This window comes from Gavialis gangeticus, unplaced genomic scaffold, assembly GCF_001723915.1.
Source record: "Gavialis gangeticus isolate Ggan-Ray unplaced genomic scaffold, GavGan_comp1, whole genome shotgun sequence".
Lineage (NCBI taxonomy): Eukaryota > Metazoa > Chordata > Crocodylia > Gavialidae > Gavialis > Gavialis gangeticus.
The window spans coordinates 37,340,400-37,349,400 of record NW_017729022.1 but is presented as its reverse complement, the minus strand read 5'-3'; the positions used below and the strand labels follow the sequence as shown (position 1 = coordinate 37,349,400).

At 42.5% G+C, this 9,001-nt stretch overlaps 1 protein-coding gene and 1 long non-coding RNA gene across 2 annotated transcripts in view; one reads left to right on the top strand and one right to left on the bottom strand.

Moving 5' to 3' along the window:
* Positions 1-1,055: 1,055 nt before the first annotated feature.
* The window catches only part of LIN7A (lin-7 homolog A, crumbs cell polarity complex component), a 51,728-nt gene continuing 43,782 nt past the window's right edge, over positions 1,056-9,001 (top strand). The window contains exon 1 of the mRNA XM_019514796.1: positions 1,056-1,674. The gene's annotated coding sequence lies outside the window, so the exon portion shown is untranslated. The remainder of the gene's footprint in view (positions 1,675-9,001) is intronic.
* Positions 1,371-7,805, bottom strand: LOC109295759. Its single transcript, XR_002096827.1, has 2 exons — positions 7,602-7,805; positions 1,371-2,317 (listed from the first exon to the last, which is right to left on the bottom strand). It is a non-coding gene; the product is annotated as an uncharacterized LOC109295759 (long non-coding RNA).

Below are 9,001 nucleotides of genomic sequence, written 5' to 3'. Positions count from 1 at the left end.
TTTGCAGAGTACCACAATACTAGGCAAAAGCTTGCTCTGCTTCTAAATACTATTAATCATCATTCTAAGATTGATTCTGGCTCCTATTAGGATGGGCTTAAATCCCATTGATTTCAACAAGACTTACCCACATGCTTAAAGTTAATTAAGCATGTGCTGAAGTACCCTTCCAAAAAATGGAAACATTTTCCTAAAACAGGATCCCACAGAAGTTAATAAGAATGTTTTCCACATAATTTAATGGGATTTGGATCAGGTCCAACACAAACATAAAAAGAGCCATCCATCCTAATTTTCCTATCAGCTGCTTTCAGCATAGTCAACCATATGCTTCTTGTCTTCCTTTGGCTTCCATTACTTCATCATCTCCTGGTTCTCCTCTTACTGTAATTATTCATTCAGCATGTCCACTGGAGAATTCCTAATCCCGGTTCCAGCTTTTTGTGGGAGTTCCAAAAGGATCCACCTCTTTCTCTTCTTCCTTTACTCTTTGTGACTAAACCAGATTGTTTCTAAACAACAGACAAATCAGGAAAATTCAAATCTAATTTTTTGATCCAGACCTGACTCAGTTTGGATCTCAGTCTTAATTCCTGGGTGACTAGTTTTCATTTCAAGCTCAACATAGCCAAAACAGAGCTCTTAATCTTCCCCCAGATACTCCCCACTACTTCCTTTTCTTAATCTTTGTGGACAACATTATTATCCTGCTGATCACACAGACCTGTAAATTGATTGTCTTTGATTCAGATCTCAACCTTGGGGTTTGTTTTTTTTTCATCCACCTACACCTTACATTTAAATCGTGTAGATTCTTTCTGCACTGCATTTCTAAGAATCTCTCCATGCACACAGCTAAACTCTTTTTTAGACTCTAATAATCTTGCATCTTAATTACTGTAACATTCTCTTATCTGGCTTTAAATGCAGTCTTTTGCTACAGACAGCCATCCAGAATGCTACTTCAAAGATCAGTTGAATTTAAGGGTGCTGTGCTAATCATTTGTTCATTCTTCTAGCAATTCTAGCAAATACTTTCTTGCAAAAAAAAAAATCTAAATTTAGGTTTAGAAAAAAAAACATATTAATATTTAATACGTTTCATATCCATTATCCGTTACATATACCTTAACTCACTCAGACTTGGGGAAAGAATGCCCCTGTACTTTATGTTGCTCTCCTCAGAACAAAAAAGAGCAGTAACCTCTCTCTTAAGTATACTAAGGTACCTCAGTTGTTTATATTTGTATCCATGTTTAAAAAATAATGTGTAAGACTGATCAATATGCACATAATGTCAAATTTCTTAACAGCATGTATAAAGCTAATGTAATTATATATTTTGAAAATTATTAAAGTGCAGACAATCATCTTGAACCATATCTTGTCCTTTAATTGTAAGCACAAACAAAGAATAAATTCTGTATAGCTAAGATGACCTTACACTTAAAATACTGACGTTCATCATTGTGCTGCTTTTCTGGAACATTAGTCATTTATCTTCCATGAAAAACATGTGCTTTTCTGACCATTATTCCTATTTTTATCTACTCAGATGTTGCCAGAGCAATTGAATTACTGGAGAAACTTCAAGAGTCTGGGGAGGTACCAGTGCACAAGCTACAATCCCTAAAAAAAGTACTGCAGAGCGAGTTTTGTACAGCTATCAGAGAGGTATGGAACTGATATTTAGTAATTTGCTAGAGCAGTCCTAATCTAAGGGCAAATGAAGACTGTGGCTTTTGGTGCTTGGGATACAGGAGTATATTGTGCACCACATCAAGAAACAGCTGACTAGAGGTCATAATGTTTCCAGAGTTTAAGACCAGTGACACTGGTCATGAGCAGTGGCATCTAGTTGCACATTAGAAAGTTTTAGCAACTTGCTAGAGTGCTGAAAACTAGAAACATAGCTTTGCCTTCCATACTATAGTCTTTTCCCTGTTCCCAAAATCTTCCCAGAAGTAAATGGTAGATGATGCTGCTGGCCATAGAATTGCATAAAGAGCAAAGGAATCCTCATGCCTTTAACCCACTTTATCCTCCAGTATATTCAAACAATATCTCTGATGTTGCTTCAGCAGTGACATTATAAACACTTGCTTTTGCTTTGCAATTTCTTAGACAAGAAAGTATAAATGAATGCAGTCTTTCTGTTTCCCTTTGGGGTATCTGTTTAATGCCTGGCACTAATCCTCCAGTGCTGAAATCAATGAGAGTTCTATCATTTATTTCAGTGGTAGCAGGACTGAACTTCTGGGTACCAAGGCAGCAGAAATGCATTAACTGAGACTCTTCTTTTTAATGAGACTGATGGCTAGAAGGAAGAGAAAAAGGGAACAGACATTAATTTAATAGGCAACATGATTTATTTTTAAGCAATAAGTAGTGTCTGTTTCTTTTATGGAATATATTCATTGTAGAAACCAGAGAAAGGTTTCTGTTTAAATGGCCCAGTTTTTAAAGGAACAGTTCCAACCTGTAAATAACACTATTTACTGTAAGATTCTGATATTCTGACTAGTCCTTTCATTTAACCAGCTAAATGCTTCTGTAATTGACTGAGGATCACTGGAGATTTATTTTTCTTTATACAGCACAGCTTGACACTCAAGTTGCAAAGAGGAGTTTTGCTATCTCTGTAGTACTACCAATGAAATCCTATCACATTTATATTCATCTGCAGAAAATATTCTTGACAGAAGCAAACACAGCTTTTAAAATAGGTGCAGAGCTTAGGAAGCAGGAAAATGGCTTAGACTGTAATGTGCTATGGGTTCAGTGAACTAAGAAGGGATCTAAGTAGCCCTCATCAAGTCAATCTGTAACGGCACAGGAGGGCTGTTATGGGGCATTTTGTAAAAATAACTTATACTTGGCAGACAACCTGGTTTGCTATTATATTGTACCAAGTAAATAATATTCACTTTAAGAAACTTATAATTACTTATTTACAAAACAGATGACTTTGAATGAGCAGTTAAGTAATTGTGCCTACTGTCCTAAACATGACACTTACTTGTTTCCTTTTCTTTAAATATAATACTTATATAGGGAAATTGAACTGAAAAACTTCTTTAGTAGTGTCAGTTAAGACAGTGTAAAAATCTAGTTATGATGGAAGCTTTCAAATTTATTAGGTTTAACACAAAACTAGTCATTTATTATATAGAGAGCTGAGAGCATTGGCCACAGTTAAAGTGCCCTATTACAGTTACTAACACTCTCCCAAATTTAACAATTACATAACGGAAGCTGGGCTGAAATTCTGATGTCTGCCTCAGCTTGAAGAGTTTTGGAAAGTTTCTGCAAAAATAGTTCTTCATGTCTGTGAATGATATAATGAGACACACGTTGCTTTACTTATGTTAAACTTTTGCAACTGTGTTGTTGAAAACAACCAGCATTCTTATCCATTGGAATAAAGGCTTGTTGAATTAGAAGGGTGGGGTAGCAGTCATGTTCTTTTTTATTGTTTCCATGAATAAATACCAAAATTTAGCATAACTCTTTCATGGTACAGACCAATGTAACAATTCTGTTGATATCAAAGGATCCCTCCAGTTACAATGCAACTCAAGGGCAGACAGTTATTTCAGGTGGAGGGCCAGTTAACAAGCTTTGGTGAGCTTTTGAGGGCCTCATGGGTAGCCCTGCCCCTCAACAGTTGCCCTACCCCCTGGTTGCTATCTTGGGACTGGCAGTCCTACCTACTAACACCTGACCTTTGCCCCCACAAGTCTCTCCCCTTGTCCCTTGGACATGATCCTTTTTTGGGAGGGGGTGGTTGTCATCTTAGAACCAGGAAAAAAATAAATCATACACTAAAAGTCAAAACACCTACTACAACATATTTTAATTTTATTACAAAAAGTATTTTTGCCATGATTTCTGTTTGTGTCGTATGCATAGAGGTGATTGCATAATAACTCAAAAATAAATTCTTAGTTTTGTATATTGTGTGGTTGGGGGGGTGTATTTGCATGGTGGGGTTTGGGGGTGTGACTGTGTCTGGTAGCATGTGCCTCTGGCCAGTGCTTCACATCGTGGCAAGGGGTGCAACCTCCACTGGGCAATCTCTCTTGGTGGTGCTCCCTGTGCACGTGCACAGCCTCTACTGGGCCTTCTCTATCACCAGCGCTCCTCACCATGCATGCGCAGCCCCCACACTTGGATGGAGTGGGAGGAAAGCCACATGCGCTAGATGGAGCTGGTTGCCTGCACTGCTGCCTGCAGGTCTAGTGGCAGGGAAGGCAGCCAGCTCCAGCACACAGGGCTTTCTTTCCATGCTGCATGAGTGCAGGAGCGGCACGTGTGGAGGGAAGCTGGTGATAGAGATGGCCCGGCGGAGCCTGCACATGCACGTGGGGGGTGCCACCGACAGAGACGGCCTGGTGGATGATGAGCCCCTCACTGTGATATGCAGCGCTGGCCAGAGCCACGCATGCCAAGCACCAGCGGGCACTGGGCTGAGCTCTGCACTGCCATCAGCCCCAGCCCCACACTCTGCACTCCTGCCCAGCTGCAGCTCTGCCACTGCCACTTCCCTACCTGCTGCCCAGAGCAAGCTGGACACTGGGGAAGCTGAGCAGGTCCCTGGTGGCTGCAGCAGCAGCAGACTAATGCTGGCTGGGTGGTCCCTTCAGCCTGTAAAGGTGGGAGCAAGGCGCAATAGGGTATGTTGGGGGTGTGCGTATGAATGGGTACATTGCTACCACCCACCTGGGTGGAAGGGCTGGGCAGGGTGCAATTCCTGGGTGAATTACTGTAACCTTTTACCTGGCTTTATATGCGGTCTTGTGCTACAGACAGCCATCCAGAATACTACTTCAAAGATCATTTGAATTTAAGGGTGCTCTGCTAATCATTTATTCATTCTTCTAGCAATACACAAGTACTTTCTTGCAAAAAAAAAAAAAAAGATATTTAAATTTAGGTTTAGAAGAAAAACCATATTAATATTTAATACATTCATATGTATTGCTATTGTCTTTTGGCTGGATCCCACACAGAGTGGTTCATGGGCTTGCCAACCCAATCTGACTGTGTGTTGGGACAATCTAATGTGCAGGGTGATGTTATTCAGCCCCTGGGGTTCCCCATGTATCTGAAAATTTGGCTGCAGGGGAATGGCAATCAGCATTGCTACTGCCATCACATTTCTGGACACCTGGGGAGCCATGTCGGCTGGGTGACACAGCTTCATGGTCTGGATGTGGCCCATGGGTCAAGGGTGAGCATCCCCATCGATGCAGGTTAACAAGACCTTTCTTCCTTGTGGAAACAAAGATCTTACTGCTAAATTAAACAATAACAGATAATAAATGTATACTGCCTTCTCATTTCCTTCCTCAAAAAAAAGCCAACATCAGTGGAATCATTTTTCTCATAAGGTTTAAAATTTATTTAAACTAAAGTCTGGCTGACAACTTCCTATAGTCATGAAGTGGATGGATATACAACAGTTATCAGTATCATATGTTGTAGGACTGGAAAGAATGTATAAAACATCAATGGCCAAATCCTACTCTATCTATTAGGTGGAGCAATACAAAAGTTGGATGGGTCCTCCTCCCCCTTGCCATTTCCTTTTATCATAGAAATAATAGAGAAGTAGGGCTGAAAAGGATCTCCAGAGGTCATATACCCCAATCCCTCTGCCTGAGACAGGATCATTCCTAAAAAAAACATCCTATAAAATCCATAATCTAAAGCCTACATAAGGCTACCCTCATCCCTGACACAACACCTAACCTGCTAGAGGTAAAGCAGGGGAACCATGGCAGCTAATGGCCTGCTTCTATGACATGTTGTCAGTATACGCTGAAGAAATCCCAGGTAGAGAGTCATGCCCCTCTGCTATGGAGGAAGGCAAAAACCACAACAGTCTGTACCAATCTGACTGTTGGGTAAAATTCCTTCTTAGCTCCAAATATGGCAATTGGTCTGGCTCTGAGCAAACGGGCAAGACCCTCCAGCCAGAAGCCTCCAGCTTTGGTCCCAAGCAGGAGCATTGGCACACCCCAGTCAAAATCCTCAGCCTTGGCTGAAGCCAACACCCAGCGCCTCAGAAGGAGGCTTAAAAATACTCTAATACGTGTAGCAGAAAGTGGGGTGGGGGCACCAAGAATCATCAGAAATACCCATGGTAGAACATGGGCATAGCTACACCTGTCCAACCTCTTCCTGAACACCTGCAGTGATGGAGAGTCCACAGCTTCCCTGGGCAATGTGTACCACTCCCTATTCTAGCAATTAAGTTTTTTCCTGAGATCCGATCTAAATTTAGTTGCAACTTCAAGATATTGGTCCACATCCTCCTCTTTCTAATGAGAGAATAGGTGTTTCCCATGTTCTTTATGGCAGCTCTTCAAGTACGCGATGCTTGATGCTTTCCTGCGAGTCAGTCTTAAGGCTTAGACAGGATGTTACCAAAATATATGAGTTAATGAATTTTCATGTAACTGAGCTGGGTGGAATAGGAGTGCACTTAGGTGTCTAATGGATATGAATGGGATATGGCCATTAGTTTATGAGGTAGAAAAAATAAAATATCTGTCCATTATTCTGTTATTTTACAGTTTCTACCAAAACATCTGGTCATCAGCTGATAGCAGTTTTGCATGATTGGATTACTGTCAATCACTTATTTTAAGGAGAAGTAGGTATAAGAAGAAAAAAAATCTGCTGCTTCTAAGTGTTTTGCATGGAATTATTTAGTGTAGCAGCATGTTGTTTCATAGAAGGGTCAACACACTAACTTGATTTATTTAAAATATGCCTTTAAAAAATCTATGTTAAAATAGGTTAGAATTCAGTAAGGGGTGCTCATCTTCCCTTTAAAGGTTGTTTAACAAGGCTGTGTTCTTCACTATTTCTCTCTAATATATTTGAATTATTTTAGTTAATAGCTCATTTTTATGTCTTAGTAATTTCAAACACAATAATATCAGTACTTATCCATATAAATGATATTATTGTATCATATTTTTCTCTGGCTGGCTTAAAATGTCTTAATGAAATATACTACTTTCACCCTGGTATATGTGTTTGCAAGTGTTAGGTAGCCATTTTAAGATTAGGTTGAGGTATAGATTAGGTAAGGTTATACTAAGTGATAACAATAAGGTGCTGGATGCAACCCTTATCTGTATGTTTCAGATAAGCATTCTAACATTTGGAATTTATCTCCCTCTCCCCACAGGTGTTTGAAGTGTAATGGTTTCAAGTGTTAGCTCTGCAAAACAGAAACTCTGTCTACCTTAATACAGTTTTTTTTTAAAGCCACATGCAACCAGCTGACACCTGTGGCAACACTAATGTTTGAGTTTGGTCTTCAGTTATACTGGTGCAAATGCTTTTTTGCCAGTCGCTGGGAGCAGAATTACACTTTTCTTGTGTGAGAAAAAACAATCCAACTGGCTCTATAGCAATAGAGCCAACATTTTCACAAATGCACTCAAAATCCCTAAAAAAAGATGATGCAATTTTAAATATACTTACAGAAAAGATTCATAAATGAAGCAGTACAATTTTCAGCATAGAAATATACTTTAATTTTAGTATGAAACCCCATTTAAGGTCCCCTTTGCCACATTTACCTGCTAAAAATTGAAGGTAAACTTGCCAGCATAAGTAAAAGTGGCAAAAATGGGCCTTTAGCAAGGTTGTTAACAAGTGAGAATCAGGGGCAGATCCAAGGCAGGTGCTGTGGTGGTGCCATCACACCCCACTTCACCTCTGGTTTGTGTGTGCAGTGAGCTCTGCTGCTGCACCCCCTTTTCACCATTTCATATCTACTGTTCCTGGAGGTCAATGAGGAATAAGAAAAACACGATTTAACACATACATATTTTAAACAGTCTTTTAACAGTAAATAACACAGTCTTATTTGGCGGGAGCCATCTCACGTTGATATATCCTAAAATACACAAATGTATAGAAACATAAATGCCTTCTGTCACGGGGGCACTCGGGTGCCCCGTGCCTTAAGTAGGGATTAGGGCCGCTGCTAATTTGCCAGGGCAGCTCAGGTGCTGGTTGCTGGAGCAACCAGGCTGGTCAGGTAACCAGAAGGGGGCAGGGCCGGGCCCTTATAAACAGCCAGGCTGGAGCCTGGCTAGCAGTTCCCTTCTGGCAGCCTGAGGGGTAAGAGCTCTGCAGGAGAGCTAAGCCGAACAGTGCAGCCTGAGCACCCAGAGGGCTGCGTTATGGTGAAGGTGGAAAGAAGCCTGACCGGGAGGCTTTGGCCAGAGAGCCAGGAGGGCCTGGACTTTATGTGATAGCCGGTAGGCTGATTGTTTTGTTACAGCTGGTTGGCTTATGCTTCAGTTGTGTATATCACCGGAGGACCGGGTGAGGCTGTAGGGGTGTGAGGAGGCCTCACGGGAGCTCCCCAGTAGTCTGGGGGTTCCTGGGTGCCCTGTTTGGGGCACAGAGCAGTACCTGAAGGCACAGTGGCTGGGCACCGGTGTGGTGTGGGGTTGAGACCCCAGCCCGTGAGGGCAGTGCTCGGCCCAGTGAGGGCATAGGACCCCGAGAAGGGCCAGGCATGGCTGCGTGCCACCTGAGCCCCGGCGCTGGTGAAAGCCCGAGACAGGGCTGGCGGGCAGGCTCGGAGAGAGCCACAGGCATGAGTAGCGCATGGCATAAGGACCCCGAGAAGGGTCAGGGAGCCAGGCATAGCTGTGCACTACCTGAGCCCCAGCGAGGGCAAGAGCGCGAGAGGCGCAGACACAGGCCCCAGCAAGGGCAAGAGCGTGAGAGTGAAATGGCACCGGTTTTGTATAGATGCCCCGGGGAAGGGCGAGCGCGCGGTTAAGAGTCCCGGAGAGGGGCAGACGCGCAAGGGAAGCCTGGAGAGGGGCGGATGTGCGGATCAGGGCCAGGAGGAGAAGAGCACATGAACAGGAGCCCGGAGAGGGCAGGGCGTGTGGGTAAAGGCCCGGAGAGGGCGTAGATGAGAGACACAAACGTCCGGAATAACTGCGAGGCTTGGGGA